Source organism: Mirounga angustirostris, unplaced genomic scaffold (assembly GCF_029215605.1).
Source record: "Mirounga angustirostris isolate CCGP_5_RB_7025 unplaced genomic scaffold, mMirAng1.0.hap1 SCAF_9, whole genome shotgun sequence".
Lineage (NCBI taxonomy): Eukaryota > Metazoa > Chordata > Mammalia > Carnivora > Phocidae > Mirounga > Mirounga angustirostris.
Genome location: NW_026991717.1, coordinates 65,692,041 through 65,717,724, shown reverse-complemented (window position 1 = coordinate 65,717,724; position 25,684 = coordinate 65,692,041). Strand labels below are relative to the sequence as shown.

General features: G+C 39.0%; 1 long non-coding RNA gene across 1 annotated transcript in view; it reads right to left on the bottom strand.

The window, feature by feature from the left end:
- The window catches only part of LOC123861359 (uncharacterized), a 330,838-nt gene that overhangs the window by 23,130 nt on the left and 282,024 nt on the right, over positions 1-25,684 (bottom strand). The window lies entirely within an intron of this gene.

Sequence of the window (25,684 nt, the reverse complement as noted above, 5' to 3'; positions counted from 1 at the left end):
ACTTTTTAAATTGCTTGTATTACCTATTTTATTTTTAAACTGCAATTTCTTGCCACCGCTGGGAAGCAGATCCTATAACACTCATTCCAGGTAAACAGTAAACAGCTGACTGTATCTGCCTAACTTCAGTTGATGTGGACCATGCTCAATGGAAAGAACAGTGCTAGGAAGGAATATTTTTTAAATTGTGACTTAATATTAAAAGTTTTAATATTTTAAAAATTCAGCAGGAGCTGGGCAATTTGAAATTTACCTCTTAATGGGTTGCATATGGAAGCCAGAGTTAACTTGCCCCACATTTCTTGAAATAATATTCTTGCATCCTTATAGATTGATGCCAGGTCCATGAACAGACTTGCTGTTGGTTCCTTAATCCAGATCCACACAGAGGGATAGTTTTAATGACTTGTTAAAGTCCCTTGTCGCCTTGAGACTCAATTACTCAAATTCAGGGACCATAATCTAATTGAATCATTTCAATAAGAAATCATGATTTCATCTAAATTTTAATTTAATCCACTCCAATGAATTCTACTGAGGTTATTATAGTATCCTTTCAACTTCACCAATAAAGGCATCTCTGCATTCACAAAGTAGGGCAAAATCCTTATATGTGGCTAGGTCCTTTCAAAGTCGAAGGCATTCTCTTGCCTCGTCTTCTCTCTACCAGCGCCCTTCTATGCTATGTTTGTCCAGTATGTATGTTAATGGTGTACATCTATGCATGAAATGGGACCAGTACATTGAACTTCGTGCAAAGTGAATATGAGGTGATGTCTCAAGTATGTGATAAGGGATCTGGGCAGCACAGAGCCAAGGCATCCGTTCTGGCCATCTTGGCTCAATACTGTATGCTGAAGTCTGGAGTCTGTGTTATTCACAAGGGTGGCCAAAGTGAAGAACAAAATGCCTCAGGATCCCATTTATATCATTCAGATGGGCACAATCTTGGTCAACATTTAACAGGAACTTAATTCTGAAAAACTCTGATAGAGTGTTATTAATCACAAATCCAAAGGGCAAGGGTGACAGAAACAAGGAAACAAAAACCTAAAGTCCCTAATTTCCAAAACAAGGTATACATGATTATATTCACGTATGGTTTTGTGATTTCTAACATCTACCTCTCGTGCTAAGAGCTACTTTTAGAACTTGCACCTACATTTCACAAAGAAAAAAATCCATTAATCAGATGGTAATTAGCATGTATCATTAAATGTTATAGAGTGAGACAGGAAGCCCACTTCTTTATAAATGGCTCATTCCATTTTTCCTATACTGTCAGATATTTGGCCATTTCTCTCTCTCTCTGATTCAGTTCTTTGCTGTGCAGACTGCAAAATATAATAACTTCTAAGCAGTGTGTAAAACAAAGTGCTCAATTCACTTTATTAAAATATCCAATAATAATTGATTTAAAGGCAATAAAATGTGTTCATTAGAGGGTTTATATTCAAGAAATATTGAAAGTATACCTAAAACTGTCACTTTTATTGTGAATGAACAGGATAATATAATTTGAAAAGAGTGTGATCATACTAAAGATTTGTCCTGCAGCATTATCTGATAGCTCGTAAAGTGCTGAAATTTAATATGATGCTTTCAGTCAGTTTAATTGAAATTTAATTGCCACTTTGGGCAGAAGGTTTAGATCTGATCAATAAAATATTAAAGATTTTGTGCTTTCGCTTGGAACAGCTCCTTTAGCAATGCATCAAGAGGACCCTATATTTTTGGAAATATTTGTTTGTTATAGTTCACACAGTACTCAATATCACTTTCTAATCTGAAAGTTTTAATGTGCTGTGCAGACAAATAGTGGAAATAATAAAGCAATAGTTGATCCATTTAATTACAACACGATGAAAGAAATAACGGTCACCTTCAGATTCATGAGAAAGGCATTAATGTGAAAGAGCAATAAATATTTTGAAATGTCAAACCTCAGAAAGACAGAGTCCAACTTGAGCTGGGTTGTAAATCAGACTGAGGGAAGGACCTTGAAAAAAAGATGGTTCTTTGGTATTTTAGAAATAATTACTAATACAAAAAGGGTAATGATGAAACTATAAATTACATTAAAAAGGGCCATTAGAGGAGGATTAGTTTATAAAGCTGAGAGATGGTTCTTAAAATTGTCCTGCTGGTTATTTCTACTTTTCATTTTATTCAGGAACCCCTTGCTCAATTATCTGATTATTAATAAACTAATTGATCACTACTTTGCAGTTCAAATACTAAAGTTAACTTTCTCCCTTTCGGGGACTCTCATGGGACTTCCATGTTACTTATATTTTAGGAAGGGGGAGAGTTGGAGATTTTTTAAGCTATATGAACAGTAAACTGGAGACTGACTTTAACCTAATATTCCTATAAATATGTCTTAAAAATATAAGTTCTTTCAGATCATTATATCCCAAAGGTGACTCTGATATTTGTGTCATTATAATCTTTTCCTGATGATCCCTTTTTACCTATAGAACGCTTCAAAAGCTCCATGTTCTAGCACATATATTTCTTTACTCACCAGTCTCCTGTGAGAGTCAAAGTTTAATATCACGGCATGTTGTTTTATTAGGCTCAGTACATCTCTAAAGTAATAAGTATATTTCGTTTACAACCATATTCAAACAAGACTAATTATCTGCAATAACCATAACCACTCTTTTTCTTCTCTAGCCATCTCTGTTCCAGATTTCCCTTGGTTAACCACATGCTATCCTCATAGTTCTTTTGTTTTTGTTTTTTTAAAGATTTTATCTATTTATTTGACAGAGAGAGTGAGAGAGCACAAGCAGGGGAGGCAGGAGAAGGAAAGGGAGAAGCAGGCTCCCCATTGAGCAGGGAGCCCGATGCAGGGCTCTATGCCGGGACTCTGGGATCATGACCTGAGCCGAAGGCAGACACTTAACCATCTGAGCCACCCAGGCGCCCCTATCCTCATAGTTTTTAGTCTTACCATCTTATTGAAATAGGCCACTTATTTTCTTTTGAAGTAGACACAATATTTTTCCCTGTGACCAGTCAAAAATTGTTATTTTGTGACATCTAGATGCTACACACTATTCTAGGGCCTGGGAACATAGCAATGCCTAAGAAAAACATTCCTAGCTGCAAGGAACTTAGGTTCTAGTAGGGGAGAAAGACAATAAACATAGACAAAGAAAATAATTTCAAATCCTGGCAAATACTATGAGGAAGATAAAATAGGTTAATGTGGGAGAGGGTAAGTGGTGTGTGTGTGTGCGTGTGTGTGTGTGTGTGTGTGTGTATGCATACGGGTACATGAGCAGCTTTAGCTCCTCCTCTGAGGAGGTGACATCTAGGTTAATACTTAATGATGATAAGGACTCCACGTTTTAAAGATTTAGTGGAACACCTTCCAGGCAAAGGAAAGATAGGCACGAGCCTGATTTCAGGGTATATAAAGAATACCAGCATACAGTAACCAAGGGAAAGATTAGGAGAAAATCAGAGAGGCAGGCAGGGACCTGGTCATGTAGGATCATGTAGTCTTGTAGGCCACAGTGATAAGTTTTGATTTTTACTTAAGTATAATGTAAAGGCATGGGAATGATTTAAGTAGAGGCAAGCAGGTGGTGATAGAGTATGTATATGTGTGTAGAGGCAGGATTTGAGTGACATGAAATGATTATGCTTTGAATAGCTCATTCACTGCTTTGTGGAGGCTGGATCATAGAGTTAAGAGTGGTGGCAGAGGATAAAATCATAGGCCATTGCAGCACCCAGGCATGGTAGCTTGGACCAGTGGTAATGATCGATATGTTGAGAACTGTTCAAATTTTAGGTGAATTTTAGAAGGTAGGACAAAGGACTTCCTGATGGATTGAATATAAGTGTGCTGAGGGTAAGAAAGAATTCAAGACTGACTTCCAGGTTTTGAGCCTGAGCATTTGGGTAGATGGCTGAATGCTGCTATAGAAAAGACACAGGAGAGTAGGAACTACATTTTTGGGAAAACCCAATAGTTCTGTTTGGCCTTTGTTAAGTTTGAGGCATCTATTGGAAAGCCAAGTGAGATGTCAAATAGGTAGTTGGATTAGACAAAGCTCAAGGAGAAGATATAAAATGGGATATAAGTTGAGTTTTATTAGCATATAGATGGTATTTGAACTGAATGGATCATCTGAGAGATCACAGTTAGAGAAGAGAGAACCAGAGATAGAACTTTGATACTCTATCATGACAAATTTGGTAGAACACGGGAAGCTAGCAAAGCAGACTGGGAAGGAGTGATCAGTGGAGGTGGAGGAAAATTAGCCATTTGTGATATCATTAAATCCTAGATAAGGTAGTATTTAAAGGAGGTTATTGCTGACCACTGAAGATCAGATTCCTTCAGTGGAGTGATAGGAAAGATTTAGTACCTTCAGGAGACATTGAGAAGTTTAAAACTGGGTTAGGGAATATAGACAAAAAAAAAAAAAAAAAGTTTGTTGCAATGGGGAGCAGAGAAATGGAGAAACAAATGGGTTCCAGAAAGATCTTTCCTTTTTGTAAAAAGAAAGTTGCTATTAAGGAATATTTGTGTGTCTGTGGGAGTGATCAGTTAGAGAGGGAAAAATGAATAATGCAGAAGAGGAGAGTAATGGATAGGAAGTGAAAGGAAAGGAGCTTGGATGCAGAGTACAAGTGGAACAGTTGGTCTCAGAACAGAATGGAGACCTTGCTTACCTCTGTGCAGAAGAGAAACTAGACTATGTGATTCCAGGTGCAGGGAGGTTATTGGAATTAGTAATGGAAATGTGTAGTAATCCTGACTGCATTTATCTTGTCCATAAAACATATAGTGAAAGCATCATCTAAGAGTGAGGGAATAGAGGAATATTAGTTGAGGATTTGAGGACAGTGAAAGCATGAAATAGATATCTGGAAGAGGAGAAAGTTGAATTTAATAGGCAAACAACCTAGCATCCTGTAGTTTTGAGTGCCAGATTGAGATTTGTAATCATAAATTTGAAAAGAATCCAGCAAGAATGCATACATGATTTTCTAAAGTAATGCTCAACTGTTTGCTAGGTTACTTTTCCCCCTTTCTTACCTACTTCTTAAGTCAAGCCAGCCAGGAAAATGTATAACAAAGCACAAATCAAATCAAATTTAGCAATGGATGGCCATCAGATTCATAGCTTTGTGGTAGCCATTAAGACACAGACCAGTACAAGTTGGTAGGAGAGATGATCCCATTATAAGAAGTTAATACTCTTTTTTTTTTTTTTTAGAAGTTAATACTCTTAACTGTTGGAAGCACACTGTCTTTTTGCTCACTTTCTAGGGGGCACGCTGGACTTCTAAGTTTAAATTTGAAGCTCTTCAATATGTATATTTTCTTGAGAGTGTAATCAAGGGCCCTCCTATTTTGTAGTCTTGTTTATGGATTTTGTTGTTTTTTAAGAATAAAAGAATACAAAAGATACACTATTGTTAAATAAATATTGGAAAACATAGGAAACTAGAAGAAGAAACTGTTTCAGATTATACCACAGAAAAACAGTCACCACTAATATTTTGATGTCTTTTTCCATTTTCATTGTTTTGGGTGTGTGTGTGTGTATGTGTGTGTGTGTGTGTGTGTGTATTCATGGGCATTTTGGTAATTATTTGTCTTTGTTTAAATTGTACTCTGAGTACTGTATTAATTGCTGCATCACTGTAAATTTGTTCATTGTGTGGTGAAATGCTGAATGGCTAAGAATGCTCACGCTGGGGTAAGAGCGCCCTTTTCGGTTCTGGCTTCTCAACTTGCTTAGTGTGTTTGATCTTGCTCAAGTTATTCAGCCATTTTATGGCTCAGTTTTGTCATTTGTAAAATGGGGATAATACTCTCCACCTCACTGAGTTATAAACATTAAATAAGTTATTGCATGTAAAATACATAGAACAGTGCTTGGCGCATAGAAAATGCACAATAAGTTTTAGCTGTTATTAATTAGAAGTGTTTCTGTATATCTGAAAGGATATTTTCTTGGAAGTTTATGTGCTTAAATTTTTATTACGAAAGTCACATAGGTTCTTTTAAAGTATAGAAATAAAGAGGAGAAATAAAATGCAGAAATAAAGAAAACCAATAATTACGACTGGCAGTGGAAACACCCAGGGATAACTGCTATTGATATTTTCAGATATCTCCCTCTGAAAGGATATTTTACACATGTGTCTGCATATTTTTTAAATTATTTTTTTAATATTTATTTATCCATTTTAGAAAAAGAGAGAGAGAATGAGTGGGAGGGGCAAAGAGAGAGGGAGAGAGAGAATCCCAGAGAGACTCCATACTGAGCACAGAACCCAACGTGGGGCTCAACGTGGGGCTCAGTCTCACAACCCTGAGATCATGACCTGAGACGAAACCAAAAGTTGGATGTTTAACTGACGGTGCCACCCAGGTGCTCCAGACATGTATCTGCATATTTTATGGAACCATGAGTGTGGCTCAGCTAATAGATATAATTATCCTGGGTCTACAATTAATATGCTTTATTCTACTGGTGATGGGTAGTGAATCAGACAGGTTACCAGTCACTTAGGCATGCTCAATTCTAGTTAACAATTTTAACATGATAGTGACAATTTTAGGGTCAAGTTAAAGTTTTATTTTAATTTTATTTACTTATTTGGGGGGAAGCACAAGTGGGGGTGGGGCAGGGCAGAGGGAGAGGGAGAAGCAGGCTCCCCACTGAGTGGGGAGCCCGAGGCAGAACTCAGTGCCAGGATCCTGAGATCATGACCTGAGCCCAAGGCAGACATTTAACCAACTGAGTCACCCAGGTGCCCCTAAAGGTTTTGATAAATACCAGCAACCAAGTTATCTACAGAGCATAATCTTAGGCAGTAAATATCTTCATAATGCTTTTTGTGTATTTTCTTTAAAAAATTATATATTCAACACGGTATTCATTTGCTATAGATTGTGTACTAGGAATTCTGGGACTGGGAACATAGTTCTCTGATCTTATAAAGGTAAAATAATAATGTATTTTATAATTTTGGCACTCAGCAAATATCCCTTTTGTGGCATCATGTTGTGGCCTAAGTCACATTTTAGAAATACATTAATGAATTAATGTATTTCATGAATGAATTAATATATATTTGGGTAGTTTTGGAGGACTCTGGTCTGCATCTGGGCAACACCAGCCCATGGAATTGCAGCAATAAGCTTTCTTACTTTTTTTGAAAAGTACACTAAAATGGAATTTACATCCTGGGACCTTACTTCAAATTTTCACCAGAAGAGTCTACACGGTGTTAGCAAAATGCAGAGGCACCATCTCATGTAGAAAATGATGTGTTTTGGATTTTATAGACCTGGGTTTAAAACCAAACTCTACCATTTACTGTGTGGAGTCGGGCACATTATTTAGTTCTTTGTGCCTTTTTTTCTCATCTGTATGATAGTGATGATAATACTTACCTTGTGAGGTTTTCCACGATAATTAAATAAGACAGTGCATATTATGAAGCTTGCCCTTACATTGTGGTTCTTGCTGCTCTTGTTTTCGCAAAGCAGGAGGGCCCCTGGGAGCCCCTGACAAGATGATAAAGCAGTCCAGGAGCTTGGTTACTGTCATGGCTCTGAGGACACCAGCAACGTCTTCAGTTTGCAGTGGGAGGCGTGTTGGTTTGAGGCCACTTGGCCTAAGTCAGCCGAGAGGTGGGGGAGGAATCACTCTTTTCTGAACAATGCGAGGCATGGATAAATTTAAAATGATTGGTTTAAATACCAGCATGATTTCAGCTTGAATTTTACTTTTGATAACTGCTGGCAGAGAATAAATATCTTCAAATCTGTTCAACTCCTCCTTGCCTCATGAGACAATAGCGTACTCTTTCTTGTCTATCACTTTATTGACTGAATTAGTCCATTTTCTCATCCATCTCTATCAATGCCCTCTTCCTCAGAGGCCACAGACTGACACTATCACTGAAGCTCTCCTTTTACATAGATTTCGTCAAAGAGAAGGCTACAGCCTTTTCTCAGAGCCTGATAAACTTAAATGACTCAATTCTAAATTTAGGAAGAGACAATGGGTACTAGCAAATTAGGGTAAGCAGTGGAAAATCCTCCCCCCGCCCTTTTGCTGATTTGATTCAAGACTAAACCTTAGTTTCCCCATCTGTAAGACAAAGATATTTTTTCACCTTGTTGTCTCTGAGGAATGTGAAGAATCTGAATGGTGAATGGTTTGATCTTAGTGGCAAGAAAAGAATAAATTGCTCACTTAATAAATTGCCAGGCCACTTGGGTACTATTTAGTAGATTACCTTTTCCAGAGCACTAAATGATAGTAAATGGCAAATGGCAGTAACTCCGGCTTTGATCTGAACTGAAAGACTCTGTAGTTTCCTTAGAATGAGGTGGAATTATTTCTTCCCTTTTATCTGTGGCCCAGTAAACCTTCGAAAAAGGAAGACATTATTACTTTTCCCCATCTTGCATGGCCATTAAATAAAAGGGATGGCGTAGCTCTACGCACATATATGTACACACCAAAAGTGGCCATTAGGATCTCGAAAAGAATTCTTTAAAAGTATCATTTATCATTCCATTAATTAAAAGCACTTACTGAGTACTGACTATGTGCAAGGGTTTATGCTAGATGCTGGGAGGAGCACATGGGAATGACAGAGCCTCTGCCTTTTAGGAGCTCCAAATGTGGAGAAAATATTTTCTCAAGGCTCTTAATCTCCTATTCCTTTCAAAAGGGCTGACACTTACTATACCAGTCTGCATCCTAATACCCACTGCTCGTACCATAGGTGGTGGCATATATGGACCCCAGGAGAGTGCCAGAACCTAGGATGGATGTATTTTAAATTGTGACTTCTCCAGTCAGGGACTGATTATGACCAGGAACAATATAAAAGGTATCTGTTTTACTTGCTGGAATCTTCAAACAGTGGTCTCTTGTGCAGCAGAGTCTGGGAGGAGAGGGTGCACTTCCTAGGACAAGACTGTGGTTCTTCACCAGTGTTCCTAAAAGGACTATTTCTACAGATTCTGTGAGAGAGTCTCAAGTCATCATTGTCAAAGAGAACCAAATTTCAGGAACGAGCAAGGCAGGTGGGCCAACAGGAGAGGGAACACCCTGATTTCCACTTAATTCTGGTAGGTAGTCTTATTGACTCTGACCTGCTTCCAAACGGCAGAACAGAACAAATGGGAACCACAATAGACACACACAAATACACACATAGTTAAAAAAAAAAAAATCTAAAACCCAGTTCTACTACCCAGAGATAACTGCTCTTAACATTTGGCATATTTTTCCTTTGTATTTTCTAAATTGGAATCATATTGTATATTCAATTTTGCAGCCTGCTTTTATTCATTTGGTAACATATTGAACACATTTTCCCATGTAATTAAATATTCTTTGAAAATATCATTTTAAATTACTGCCCAGTTCCCCTCTTATTGGGTATTAAGGTTGTTTCCCAGTTTCCCTCTACATAAATAAGACTTCAATGAATATTCTTATTCATAATATCCTTCGCCTATTATTTCTTTAGATTCCTAGAAATGACATTACTGGTTCAAAGGGTATAATTTTTCATGGCTTTTGATATATTTTGTCAAATTGTATTCTGGAAAGATTTTAGCATTTTACACTCCGATCCATCCACAGTCCTTTTAGGGTGCTGATGTTGGATTCAAGAGCCCTGAGCCCAGAAAAAAAATCACACAATTCACTCCACCCTTGAGTTGTTTTGGTTTTTAGTATAGACAAAGCCCTTTCCCTTTTCAGAATGAATTGGACTTTATAATGTTAGAGGAAAGTTTAAATATAGGGACAATTGTACATTTTGTACTTCTCCTACCAGTTAGAAGTGATAAAAATGTAAAATGTCACACACACACATACACACACACACACGCATATTTATGAGAAGAACAAATTTATATCTAAAGATACATTTTTGAATGTTTTTCTTAGTCTGAATAGGATAAAAATACCTTCCATAACCCACACTCTCTACTTACGTATGTGTTTGCTGATTTATATGAAAAATTGGTATAAAGCTCATCCATATTATACACCAATATTATCACACCATACTAGTATTTTGTACCTGGTTTCAACTCAACATATTAAGAATGCTTTTCTAATTTTGACAAGTTCTTACTTAACTAATTTTTAATGACTACATAGTATGTTGCTTGAGGTTATGCCAAAATCTAGTCAAAGAACCACCAATGTTGAACATTTAGTCTAGTCTCAATTTTAGGCTATTATAAACATGCTTGTGAATAATAATTCCATACACCTTTAATTATTTTATTAAATTCCCAGAAATGCAATTTCTAGATCAAAGACCACTTATGATTGTAATGTGTTTGAGAACTACTGAAAGACAACCAAAAACAAAAAGAAAGTTTGTACCAAAATATCTTTCTGTGGGCAATGATAAGAGTACATGGAAAATTTGTAATATATAATTTTAAAATTTATTTCTTGTTTTAATTTTTTATAGCTTGTCTCTATTAGTTTTCTATCACTACTCTAACAAATTACTATAACTTTAAGGGCTTTAGACAACTCACATTTTTATCTTACAGTTCTGTATATATGGTTTTACAGAAGTCTCATGTGGGTCTCACTGGGCTAAAAATCAAGGTGTCTGCAGGCTATATTCTTTTCTGTAGACTCCTGGTAGGATGCACTTCCTTGTCCTTTTCAGCTTCTGGAGGCCACCTGCATTCCTTGGCTCATGGCCCTTTTCCTCTAACCTCAAAGCCTGCAAAGGCAAGTCAAGTTCTTACATTGCATCACTCTAGCCTCTTCTGTCTCCTTTTTACTTTACTTTTTACTCTCTTGTGATTACATTGGGCCCACCTGGATAATCCAGGGGACTCTCCCCAGCTCAACATGTATAACTTAATCACATCTAAGAAGTCCCTTTGCCATGTAAAGTAACAAATTCCCACTTGGGGGGATCAGGATGTGGACATTTTTGGAAACCATTACTCTGTTAACCACATTGTCCTTGTTCCTCTTATTGCTCATATCCCTGTGCCTTTTTTTTTTTAAGATTTTATTTATTCATTCATGAGAGACAGAGAGAGAGAGAGAGAGGCAGAGGGAGAAGCAGGCTCTCGAGGAGCAGGGAGCCTGATGCAGGACTCGATCCCAGGACCCTGGGATCATGACCTGAGCCGAAGGCAGACGCTTAACCATCTGAGCCACCCAGGCGCCCACCCTGTGTCTTTTATTATAATTGAACTTCAACTTCTTTTTCCTTATATCTTCTAGTGTGGATCCAAACATAGACATCTTGCTTCAGATATTAGTATTTATTAATTTAGGTATCGACACTTAATGTGGTTCTCCCTTGATCATCTGCTAAGCAGCATGCTATTTTAAGATTGACAAAGACCATTATTTTATTTGTTCCTTAACTTTCAAGCTTCTTTCCTCCAAGGGTACATTTTTCATTTCAAAGCCACAGGAACTAGTGTCACTTTCTCTCTGTACTGATAACACGGGATTAAAATTGTTGCACCAAATAGTGTTTTATTTTTCCCTCTCCTAATTTATCACAAGCAGATATTCTACCAGAAATTGGGAAAAAAGATTTCCGGCTGATGGGCAGCACCTCTACCTTGTGGAAGATTCATTGCTCTGCACATTTTGAATCTGCTGACAAGAAACTTGGAGCAGAAGTAATCAGAGCCCTTGCAAGATTGATTTTTGTCCCCTGTTGGCATATGGCAGAGAGGGTAGAAAGGCGCTCATCTCTCAAACTAATCTTAACTATTTAGAAGCCATTATTGCAGAATTACAAATCATCAGAATACCCCCTTTTTTTCCAACAATGTTATTTATTAGCAAGACCTTCAAATTAGTCTTGTGTCTTGGCTTTACACTATTCTTAAAATCAACCCTGATATAAGTTTTGTCTAAAAGCATTGCAGTTAGCACCATCACTTTAATTGTACAAACGTTAAACCAAATTCCATTTCCAGTTCACATTTTAAAAATAATTCAAACCAAAATGCAAATTGATTCTTGTCTTCAGTTTGTAAGAAATGCTTAAAGTCAACTTGTCATGAAGGAGAAATTGAATCTATTACCTGTACTCTTCCAGGAAGGAAGATGTATGGAAAGGAGAATAGTGAGATTTATCTGATGTTTGGCTGATATATGGGTATATAAAATCTTAAGTAATACTGATAATGTCACACAATATTGTAACATATATTTTCAGTTGAACATTATAAGACAATAAGGCATAAATGGAAATTAAAGGGAAAAATCTGAATGGTTGTCAGGGAACACTTTTTCATTCAGAGAATCATAAACATATGGAATGGTGTGTCAGGCAAAGTTTCCAAGATGAGAATATTAGAGTAATTACAAAATGGATTTATATTCTGAGGATTGAAGTGCACACAATGAGAAAGAGCTTTGAGTCAAATGATTTCTAACCACCACTCTCCAAAAAAGCACCTCATGAAAATGCATTTTGCAAGTGTTATCTAAAACTGTGAGTTATCAGAAATACAGAAGTGTTTAATGCTTTGAGAAATATCTATTTCAAAAAGAAAAGAAAAGAGAAAGAAGGCAAGAAAAAAGAAAGGAGAGATAAAACAAAGATTGGAAGGGGGAAGAACCAAGCTGGTGTAAGGGAAGACTTAATGGAAAACTATTTAAATGAAATGATGTATTAATTCAATTTCACAAGTCTTGATTAAAGGCTGAAAACTTGGTCAAAGTCACCTTAAAGATTTTTTGAGACTTGGTGGGTGATATTTTTAGTACAGTTACCTTACGTGCTCCACAAGTCTTGTACCAAGAGTATTACTCTTTATATCTGAATCCAGTCTACCTTGTATCCCCATCTTCTACCTCCTTATTTACAACAATTACTGCTATGATGACATCAAAACACTAAGACATTCCTAAACATAGCACATACTGCTCCTCTTGAACTTATTGATATGGAGCCACTAAGCAGAGATTCAGTATTTAATATTGCAGCTAGGGGCTCTAACAGTTTGGTTGGTTGAATGAAACAGAGGGGCTCAGAATGAGAGAGCTGAAAATGTCCACCTGCCAGGGTTTACTGCAGAGGAAAGAATTCAAAAAACTTAGGGAGATTGGAAGCTGCGAGAGATTTGTCATTTAAGACCAACTTACCCACCCTGGGGAAGAACAGAAGACACACCTTTTACCACTACGGGTAGAAATTAATTTGTGAGGGGAGTACCAGGATCCTTAAAGAGCTCTGTGGTCATCCTTGTCTGGAGACCATACCGTACAGTGGGAACTGTGGCCACTGAACTGGGAAGCCTCAGTGCAAGGAGAGTAACTGCAGCTGCTGTTGGAACTGTGTCACTGCTTGAGAAAGTTCACATATTCTGTGGCACCTGATAGGCAGCTGCTGAGCTGGCAATTGTTTTACCCCCAATACCTTTAGGAAAGACCACCAGAAGCTGTTTGCTTTCAGCTGACAAGGCCAGCAATACACCTTCACTGTCCTACCTCAGGCATATAAACTCTCCAGCCGTATTTCACAATTTAGTCCATAGGCATTTTGATTACCTCTCCCTTCTGTGAGACATCACACTGGTCCATTCTATCGATGACATTATGCTTATTGGACCTAGTGAGCGAGAGGTAGCAACTACTCTAGATTTGTAAGACATCTATCTGTGTGTAAGAGGGTGAGAAATCACTCCAACAAGAATTCAGGGGCCTTCTGGGTTCCAGAGTCTACCATGATGTGTACTTTAAATATATTATAATTTTATTTGTCAAATATGTCTCAATAAAGCTGAAAACAACAACAAACCTCAGAGGCCCTCTACCTGAATTTCTAGAGTGATATTTCTTGAGGTCCAGTGATGTGGGGTATGCTGAGATATCCCTTCTAAGGTGAAGGATAAATTGTTGCATTTGGATCCTACTACAACCAAAGAAGACACACAATGCCTAGTGGGCCTGTTTGGAGACAACATACTACTCATTAGAGTGGTGTTACTCTGGACCATTTACTGAGTGATATGAAAAACTGCTTGTTTTGAGTAGAGCCAAGAGGAAGAGAAGGCTCTGCAACAGGTCTAGGCTGTTGTGTAAACTGTTTTTCCACTTGTGTCTTATGGTCCAGCAGATCCAGTGATGCTTGAGGTGTCAGTGGCAGATAGGGATAGGTGAGTCTCTGTAAGTGCAGGCTCTTAGGATTTTGAGGCAAAGTTCTGAGATCCTCTGCAGATCATTACTCTCCTTTTGAGAAACAAAATGCTTAACCATGGCTACCAAGTTACCACGCAACATAAGCTGTCCATCATGACTTACCTGATGCACCAAGCCATAAACTTGGGCAGCACTCCATCATCAAATGGAAGTGGTAGATAGAACACTGGGCCTGAGCAGGTCCTAAAGATACAAGTCACTTAAATGATGTGGCCTAAATGTCTATGGTTCCCACCTCTGCCACACTACCTTCTTTCTCCTAGTATGCACCTATGGCCTCATGAAGAGTTCCCTATGACAGTTGACAGAGGTAGAGAAGACTCAGGCCTGGTTTTCGGATGGTTCTGCATGATGTGCAGGCAGCACATGAAGGTAAAGAGCTGCATCACTACAGCCACTTTCTGGGACATCCCCTATCAACAGTCACCCCTATCATCACCCAGTGGACACATGAACAAAGTAGCCATGGTGGCACAGATGGAAATTAGACATGGACTCAGCAACATTGACTTGCACTCACTTAGGCTGACCTGGCTATAGCTACTGCTGAGTGCCCAATCTGTCATCAGCACCAGACCAACATGGAGCCCCCAATATGGCACCATTCCCCAGGGTGATCAGCCAGCTACCTGTGACAGATTGATTACATTGGACTGCTTCCATCATGGAAGAGGAAGAATTTTGTTCTTACTGGAACAGACATTCTGGATATAGTTTTGTCTTCCCAGCATGCAATATTTCTGCCATCTGTGGATTCACGAAACACTTTAACCACCATCACAGTACTCCATACAGCATTGCTTCTGATCAAGAAATTCATTTCATAGCAAAAGAAGTACATGAATGGGCCTATGCTCATGGAATTCACTTGTCTTTCCATGTTCACTGAAGCAGCTGGTTTGATAGAGTGGTGGAATTGCCTTTCGAAGACTGCCAGCTGCAGTTCCTGGCAGTAGCTTGCAGGGCAGAGGCAAGGTCCTCTAGAAGGCTATATATGTTCTGAATTGGCATCAAATATATGGTACTATTTCTTCAATTGCCAGGATTCATGGGTCTAGGATTCAAGGGACAGTGGCAGCACTCACTATTACCCCTGGTGATCCACTGGAAGAATTTTGCTTCCTATATCTGCAACCTTATATTGTGTTGGTTTAGAGGAAGGAAGAAATGTTTCCACTAGAAGACAACAATGAGTCCATTGAACTGAAGTTAAGACTGTCATCTGACTATTATGGATCCCTCATGCCTTTGGATCTACAGGCAAAGGAGGGAGATATGATGTTGACTGGGGTGCTTGATCCTGACTACCAATGGGAAATTGGACTGGAACTCCACAATGGTGGTAAGGAATAATATGTTTAGTATATAGGCAATCCCTTAGGTATTTCTTAGTATTACCATGCCCTGTGATGGAAAGTCAATAGAAAACTATAACAACCCAGTTCAGGCAAGAGAACTAAAGAGACCCTTCAGGAATAAAGACTTGGCTCACCTCAACAGGTAAAAAAACCATGGCCATTTGAGGTTCTTGCTTAAGGCAAAGGTAATATGGGATGGGTAGTGGAAGATAGTTACGAACACCAGCTACAACCATATGACTAATTACAGAAATGAGGACTGTAATTGTCATGAGTATTTCCTCCTTACTTTGTTATGAATGTTTGTCTTGTGTGTGTGTGTATAATATCTTTGTTTTCTTCTCTTTCTTATCTCTTTATCATGTAACATAAGATGTATTTTCTTTATATCACAGAATTTAAGGATTGTTAACTTTACATTATGGTATTTAAGTTATAAGACACCAAGGCGAAGAGTATACATCGATTCAAAACTTTGCATCCTCTTTTGGGGAAAAGGTTAGTGTATTTTCAGTTGTATACAGAACAGTTGTACCATTTTAGACAGAATTATAACCTTGTTATTCTCTTTATCAGGAGATTAGGTATGGTTTAAGAAGATCTGTAGGGGTGCCAAATTGATAAAGGGTGGGCTTGTGGTAGTTAATTTTATGTGTCAACTGGGAGGGTACTTTTGGATGAGATTAACATTTAAATTGGTTTTCTCCATAATGTGGGTGAGGCTCATCCAACCAGTTGGAGTTCTGAACAGAATAAAAAGACTGACCTCCCTGAGCAAGAGGCAGTACTCCAGCAGGCCACCTTCAGACATCATCTACACCATTGAGAGGTGAATGGGTTACCTTACATAGCAAAAGAGATTTTCATGGGCGCCTGGGTGGCTCAGTTGTTAAGCATCTGCCTTTGGCTCGGGTCATGATCCCAGGGCCCTGGGATCGAGCCCAACATCGGGCTCCCTGCTCAGCGGGAAGCCTGCTTCTCCCTCTCCCACTCCTCCTGCTTGTGTTCCCTCTCTTGCTGTGTCTCTCTCTGTCAAATAAATAAAATCTTCTTGAAAAAAAAAAAAAGAGATTTTCATATGTGATTAGGAAACTTGGGAAGATGATCTTGAATTATCTATGGACTCTAATGCAGTCAAAAGGGATCTTACAAAAAGGAGGAAAGTAAGTCTGTCTCCAGCCTGTTGGCCTTCATACGGGACCATAGCATCAGCTTTCCTGAGTTTCTAGCCTGCCAGCCCAGACTGCAGATTTTGGACTTGCCAGCCTCTATCATCACATGAATCAATTCCTTATAATAAAATTCTTTCTATGCATATACACATCCCTTGGCTTTGTTTCTCTGGAGAATCCTGACTAACACATACTCTAATATTTTACTTCATTTTGGTTTGGGTACTTATAATAAAAATAATTATCTTCTCACACAATGGTTTCATTTTATACTCATATTTTTAAAAATGAAATGAAAATGCTTAAAGAATTCTTGTAGAATTAAAACATTATCTTTAAGAAATTATGTTACCTTGATTGATCAAATGAAGATATTTACATAATCTCTAGGATGAAGAATTTCTATTAGAAGTTTTTTTTTTTTAACGTTGAATGGAAATATGTAAAGATAAATGCAAGCCTATTTAGGAGACTTACGTGATAGAAACGGTTTGATGACAAACAAAAAGCAAAATCAGACCCATAAATATGGAGAACAAGCTGATGGTTACCAGAAGGGAGAGGGTGGGGGAATGGGGAAAATGGGTAAAGAAGAGTGGGGGATACAGGCTTCCAGTTATGGAAAGAATAGGTCATGGGAATAAAAGGCACAGCATAAGTTGTATAGTCAAAAATATTGTAATAGTGTTATATGGTGACAGATGGTGGCTACACATGTGGTGAATATAGCTGATGTATAAACTTGTTGAATCCCTATGTTGTATACCTGAAACTAAGGTAACATTGTATGTCAACTATACTCATATTAAAAAAATGATAATTAATTAGTTAAAAAATAGTTTTATGAACCAGGAGAACAGTTGCTTACCTTTTAAGGGTGAATATTCTATAACTCTCTGTTTTTGGTACTGTGTTAATCATATTTCACAAAAGCAGTGGGGTCTTAGAGTTCTTCCTTAACAAAATAACTATATGTAAGTTTCACAGTTCTACCAACAAGATTGTAAGCTTTGGAGAAGTAGAGAACTTGGCATATTTTTTCTGCCCTCGTAGCAACTAAAATAGTGGAACAATATGGCAAATAAAAAAGCATAGCATTGACTATGTAGTGTAATACTTAAATACAGCAAATGTCCAATAAATACTCTACTTGTGGCTTTACTATTGACCACTATATCTTGCCTTCCCAGATCAGCCGATCAGCTGGATAAACTGAACTGAATCAACGAAAGTAAGATTAAAAATAAAATACACAGTAAAGAAAATGAGCCTATAGAAAGGAATTATTGCTAAAGAAAGTAGAGGTCAATAACATAAATATAAATTGTATTCATTTTCTATAGTTGCTGTAACAAATTACCACATACTTAGTAGTTTAAAACAACATCAGTGATCTTATTCTATAGGTCAGAATTCTGAAAATGGGTCTTAGAGAGTTAAAATCAAAGTGTTGACAGGGCTGTGTTCCTTCTGGAGCCTCTAGGGGAACATCCCTCCTTTGTCTTTCCCAGCTTCTGTCACCTGCCTGCATTCCTCGGCTAGTGGCTCCTTCCAGCAATGGCATTCCTCTCACCTCTGCTTCCATTGTCACATCTACATCTCTGACTGATTTTCCTGTGTCCCTCTTATGAGGACCCCTTTGAGTACCTTAGAGTCACTGAGATCATTCAGGATAATCTTCCCACTTAAGATCCTTAACTTACTCTTATGTGAAAAGTCTCTTTTGCCATGTAAGGTAACATATCACATTTTTAGAGATTAGAACATTGACCACGCCAGCCACATGAGTCAATATTTACTGAAAGAGTTTGGCATTTTTTTCTTAATAATAGGAAGTATGTATGTCTTTTCATTTTGCCAAATAAACTTAAAGTCTAAGAAATCTGGATTAAGTATGTGTGGAGGATTCCATAGTGAAATGTGTTTTGATGTTTCAACAGCAGATGTATCACCCAGGGACACTCTCCTTAGGAAACAGCAGGAACCTCCTGCCTACTCTCTCTTCTGGCTTGAAATTCATCTCCTTGCCAGCTGCCAACTTTAAACCATAGTGAGCCTCTCAGTTTATGGTCCTTTCAAGCTAAAATCTGTTACACTAGTAGAGAAATTGTAATACTTACATAAATCAATAACTACAACGTATGGGATACCATAAATTCATAGCTTGCCCAGAGTGTTATTAGCTAAAACATTTGTGTTTAGCATATCTAGCCTATCAAACAACACAGACAATTGAACTCATTTACATACCTACCTAGGTATATCTTCACTTTTCTAATTTGTTTTTTATAAAGATACAATTTTTGATTTGGGAATTTTTTACATTAGGAGAATTCTATGTTCAAATAATCCAAATTACATTGTAAATATTCTGGGAGATTCTTTAGGTTACATGGTAACATTTTTGAGCAAGGCTGGAAAGCTCTTACTAGAGCCTCCCCCACTCCCTCATTACAGATATAAATAAAAGTTCTAATTAGAAACTGGAAGTAGACTCAGTGGTGTTGGCTCTAGGTGGACCTAGGTTCTAGATTTAGAAATTTTATTTTCTCTCTTCATTTTAGTGACCATTTCTATATTACTTTTAAGTAACCTCTACACCCAACGTCGGGCTTGAACTTTCAACCCCGAGATCAAGAGTCATGTGCTTTACTGACTGAGCCAGCCAGGCACCTCTATGTTAGTTAGTTGTTTTTTTTTTTTTTTAATTTTATTATGTTACGTTAGTCACCATACAATACATCATTAGTTTCTGATGTAGTGATCCACGATCCATTGTTTTCGTATAACACCCAGTGCTCCATGCAGTACGTGCCCTCCTTAATACCCATCACTGGGCTAACCAATCCCCCCTCCCCCCTCCCCTCTAAAACCCTGTTTGTTTCTCAGGTCCATAGTCTCTCATGGTTCATCTCTCCCTCCAATTCCTCCCGCCCATTTTTGCCTTTCTTCTCTTAATGTCCTCCATGTTATTCCTTATGTTCCACAAATAAGTGAAACCATATGATAATTGACTTTCTTTGCTTGACTTATTTCACTTAGCATAATCTCCTCCAGTCCCATCCATGTTGATGTAAAAGTTGGGTATTCATCTTTTCTGATGGCTGAGTAATATTCCATTGTATATATGGACCACATCTTCTTTATCCATTTATCCGTTGAAGGGCATCTCGGCTCTTTCCACAGTTTGGCTATTGTGGACATTGCTGCTATGAACATTGGGGTGCATATGGCCCTTCTTTTCACTACATCTGTGTCTTTGGGGTAAATACCCAGCAGTGCAATTGCTGGGTCATAGGGTAGCTCTATTTTTAAATTTTTGAGGAACCTCCACACTGTTTTCCAAAGTGGCTGTACCAACTTGCATTCCCACCAACAGTGTAAGAGGGTTCCCCTTTCTCCACAACCTCTCCAACATTTGTTGTTTCTTTCCCTGTCCATTTTGGCCATTCTAACTGGTGTAAGATGGTATCTCAGTGTGGTTTTGATTTGGATTTCCCTGATGGCTAATGATGATGAACATTTTTTCATGTGTCTGTTAGCCATTTGTATGTCTTCTTCAGAGAAATGTCTGTTCATCTCTTCTGCCCACTTTTTGACTTGATTATTTGTTTTTTGGGTGTTGAGTTTGAGAAGTTCTTTATAGATTTTGGATACCAGCCCTTTATCTGTAGTGTCATTTGCAAATATCTTCTCCCATTCTGTGGGTTGCCTCTTTGTTTTGTTGACTGTTTCCTTTGCTATGCAAAAGTTTTTTATCTTGATGAAGTCCCAAAAGTTCATTTTTGCTTTTGTTTCACTAGCTTTTGGAGATGTATCTTGAAAGAAGTTGCTGTGGCCGATGTCAAAGAGGTTACTGCCTATGTTCTCCTCTAGGATTTTGATGGATTCCTGTCTCACATTGAGGTCTTTCATCCACTTTGAGTTTATCTTTGTGAATGTTGTTAGAGAATGGTCGAGTTTCATTCTTCTGCATGTGGCTGTCCAATTCTCCCAGCACCATTTATTGAAGAGACTGTCTTTTTTCCATTGCATGTTTTTTCCTGCTTTGTCAAAGATTATTTGACCATAGAGTTGAGGGTCCATATCTGGGTTCTCTATTCTGTTCCATTGGTCTGTATGTCTGTTTTTGTGCCAGTACCATGCTGTCTTGGTGATCACTGCTTTGTAATATAGCTTGAAATCCAGCAACGTGATGCCCCCAGCTTTGTTTTTCTTTTTCAACATCTCCTTGGCGATTCAGGGTCTTTTCTGATTCCATACAAATTTTAGGATTGTTTGTTCCAGCACTTTGAAAAATGTCATTGGAATTTTGATCGGGATGGCATTGAAGGTATAGATTGCTCTGGGTAGCATAGACATTATAACAATGTTTATTCTTCCGATCCATGAGCATGGAATATTTTTCCATCTTTTTGTGTCTTCTTCAATTTCTTTCCTGAGTGTTTTGTAGTTCCTAGAGTATAGATCCTTTACCTCTGGTTCGGTTTATTCCGAGGTATCTTATGGTTTTTGGTGCTATTGTAAATGGAATCGTTTCTTTAATTTCTCTTTCAACAGTTGTGTTGTTCATGTATAAGAAAGCAACTGATTTCCGTGCATTGATTTTGTATCCTGCCACATTACTGAATTGCTGGATGAGTTCTAGTAATTTGGGGGTGGAGTCTTTTGGGTTTTCCACATAAAGTATCATGTCGTCTGTGAAAAGAGAGAGCTTGACTTCTTCTTTGCCAATTTCAGTACCTTTTATTTGTTTTTGTTGTCTGATTGCTGTTGCTAGGACTTCTAGTACTATGTTGAACAACAGTGGTGAGAGTGGGCACCCTTGACGTGTTCCTGATCTTAAGGGAAAGGCTCTCAGCTTTTCCCCATTGAGGATGATATTCGCTGTGGGTTTTTCATAGATGGATTTTATGAGCTGAGGAATGTTCCCTCTATCCCTATACTCTGGAGAGTTTTAATCAGGAAAGGATGTTGTATTTTGTCAAATGCTTTTTTTGCATCAATTGAGAGGACCATATGGTTCTTCTCCCTCCTCTTATTAATGTGTTCTATCACACTGATTGATTTGCGAATGTTGAACCACCCTTGCATCCCAGGGATAAATCCCACTTGGTCGTGGTGGATGATCCTTTTAATATATTGTTGGATCCTATTAGCTAGGATTTTGTTGAGGATTTTGGAATCCATATTCATCAGGGATATCAGTCTGAAATTCTCCTTTTTGATGGGGTCTTTGCCTGGTTTGGGGATTAAGGTAATGCTGGCCTCATAGAATGCATTTGGAAGTTTTCCTTCTGTTTCTATTTTTTGAAACAGCTTCAGGAGAAGAGGTATTATTTCTTCTTTGAATGTTTGGTAGAATTCCCCAGGGAATCCATCAGGCTCTGAACTCTTGTTTTTTGGGAGGTTTTTATCACTGCTTTAATCTCGTTACTGGTTATTGGCCTATTCAGGTTGTCAATTTCTTCCTGTTTCAGTCTTGGCAGCTTATGGGTTTCCAGGAAGGCCTCCATTTCATCCAGATTGCTGAGTTTATTGGCATATAGCTGTTGATAATAATTTCTAATAATTGTTTCTATTTCCTTGGTGTTGGTCGTGATCTCTCCCCTTTCATTCATAATTTTATTAATTTGGGTCCTTTCTCTCTTCTTTTGGAAAAGTCTGGCCAGTGGTTTATCAATCTTATTAATTCTTTCAAAGAACCAACTTCTAGTTTCATTAATCTGATCTACTGTGTTTCTGATTTCTAATTCATTGATTTCTGCTCTAATTTTAATTATTTCTCTTCTAATGCATGGATTAGGCATCGTTTGTTGCTTTTTCTCTAGTTCTTTAAGGTGTAGAGTTAGTTGGTGAATTCGGGATTTTTCTATTTTTTTGAGTGAGGCTTGGATGGCTATGTATTTCCCCCTTAGGACCGCCTTTGCAGTATCTCATAGGTTTTGGACCAATGTGTTTTCGTTCTCATTGATTTCCATGAATTGTTTAAGCTCTTCTTTGATTTCTTGGTTGACCCAAACATTCTTGAGCAGAGTGGTCTTTAGCTTCCAAGTGTTTGAATTTCTGCCAAATTTTTTCTTGTGATTGAGTTCCAGTTTTAGCGCATTGTGGTCTGAGAATATGCAGGGAATAATCTCAATCTTTTGGTATCGGTTGAGACCTGATTTGTGACCCAGGATATGGTCTATTCTGGAGAAAGTTCCATGTGTGCTCGAGAAGAATGAGTATTCTGTTGTTTTAGGGTGGAATGTTCTGTAAATATCTCTGAGGTCCATCTGGTCCAATGTATCATTCAAAGCTCTTGTTTCCTTGTTGATTTTCTGCTTAGATGATCTGTCCATTGCTGAGAGTGGAGTATTGAGGTCTCCTACAATTAACGTATTGTTATCAATATGACTCTTTATTTTGGTTAACAGTTGGCTTATGTAGATGGCTGCTCCCATGTTGGGGGCATAGATGTTTACAATTGTTAGATCTTCTTGTTGGATAGACCCTTTAAGAATGATATAGTGTCCTTCTGTGTCTCTTATTACAGACTTTAGTTTAAAATCTAATTTGTCTGATATAAGAATTGCTACCCCAGCTTTCTTTTGAGGTCTGCTGGCATGGAAGATAGATCTCCATCCCTTCACTTTCAGTCTGGATGTATCTTTAGGTTCAAAATGAGTCTCTTGTAGACAGCATATGGATGGGTCCTGTCTTTTTATCCAATCTGCAATCCTGTGCCATTTTATGGGAGCATTTAGGCCATTCACGTTGAGAGTGATTATTGAAAGATATGAATTAATTGTCATCATGTTGCCTGTGAAGACGTTGTTTTTATAGATTGTCCCTGTAAATTTCTGTTGTAGATCACTCTTGGGGTCTTTCTCCTTTCATAGAACCCCCCTTAATATTTCTTGCAGGGCCGGCTTAGTGGTCACATATTCTTTCAACTTCTGCCGGTTGTGGAAGCTCTGCATCTCTCCATCCATTCTAAATGAAAGCCTTGCCAGATAAAGTATTCTTGGCTGCATGTTCTTCTCATTTAGTACCCTGAATATGTCTTGCCAGGGCTTTCTGGCTTGCCAGGTCTCTGTGGATAGGTCTGACGTTATTCTGATGTTCTTCCCTCTGTACGTAAGGAATCTCTTCCCCCTAACTGCCCTTAAGATGGTTTCCTTGGTTCTAAGATTTGCAAGTTTTACTATTACATGCCGGGGTGTTGGCCTGTTTTCCTTGATCTTAGGAGGGGTCCTCTCTGCCTCTAGGACTCGAACGTTTGTTTCATTCCCCAGATTAGGGAAGTTCTCAGCTATGATTTGCTCAAATACATCTTCTAGCCCTCTCTCTCTCTCTCCACTCCCTCCAGGATTCCAATGATTCTGACATTGGAATGCCTCATGGTGTCACTTATTTCTCTGATTCTATTTTCATGGATTCTGAGTTGTTTTTCCCTGGCCTCTTCTTTTCCCTTTTTATCTATTATACTGTCTTCCAGATCGCTTATTCTCTCTTCTGTCTCAGTTACCCTAGCTGTTAGATTTTCTAGATTGGATTGGATCTCATTGATAGCATTTTTAAGTTCTGCCAATTCCCCTTTTATTTCTGCCCTTAGAGACTCTATGTTGCCATTAATTGATTTCTCCATTCTAGCCATTGTCTTCACAATTGCTAGCCTGAATTCCATCTCCGACATCTTGGTTATATCTGCATCCATTTGTAAATCTGCAGCGTAAGTCATAATCTCTGAGTCTTTTCTGTTTGGGGGGCTCCTCCTCCTAGTCATTCTGTTGATGGGTGTTTGAGGGAATGTATAGAGTCCAAATTATTGACCAGAACCCAAGCAAGATGCACCTGTTTTCTTGGGACCTTAGGGTTGCTGGCCTCTTGTTTTCCCAGCCTGTCTTCTGGGGGAGGGGCCTGCCGCGCTGTTACTCAGGCAACCCTGTTTGGGCAGAGTTGCCCTGCACCCCTGTGGCGGGGGATGGGCTCAGTGGGAATCAGTCTTTGGGGCTTTTGTTCTCTGGCGCCTTTCCCTGGCGGCTTTCCGCGTCTCTTCTGCGAGTCAGAGCAGAAGAGACTGTTTCCAACCCTCTGCCTCAGAGCAGAGAGACCTCAGTCTGTTCTTCAGTGAGCTCTCCAGGCCATACGGTCTCCGTTTCTGTCCATGCTGCTATAAACTGCAGCGGCCTGGGTTGTGTGGCCCTCTGCAGCGCTCCCAGTCCTGCCTCCAGGTCGGGGCATGTCTCTGCCCTTTGTGCTTCTAAAACCACCAGCCGCTCGCAGGTCGCTGGCGTGCGACTCCGCCACTTGGGGTCCTGTCCCGGGGACTGCAGTTCGCGTGTGCGCGACTCTGTCGCTCAGGGTTTCCACCCTGGAGGTTGCAGTTCACCGGGGGTACCCCGGCGCACCGGGTTTCTGTCCGGGTGGCTGTAGTTGTTCGTGTGCGCGCGACCCCGCCGGTCTGGTTTTCCACCCCAGGGGCTGCCCTAAAGTCCTTTCTCGATGCTACCGGTCTGTGAGTCTGTGCCCCGTCCGCAGCACGCGAGGCTGTCACTCACCGGCGGTGTAGGATCCCCACGGCCAGGCACCCTCCCGCTGCCGTTTATCCTCCGATATCTGCCCGCAGGATCACGGCTCTCTGCTTCGTACCTCAAAACCAACCGCCTGCGATATTCTGTTTGTAGAGATCCAGATCTTCTTACATCTCAGGCTGGTTTCGTGCGTGCTCAGAGTGGTCTGGTAGATACCCAGCTCAATTCCGGGGACCAGTTGAAATAGGGTCCCCTACTCCTCCGCCATCTTTCCCCCCTCCTCTATGTTAGTTTTAAAAGTTAATCATACTAATGTTTTTCTCTACACCATCTAAGGTTTGCATGAGAATAGTCATTCATTTATTTATCAAGTAATTTTTAAGCACCTGTCAACTCGGGCCTGTGTGAAAAACTGG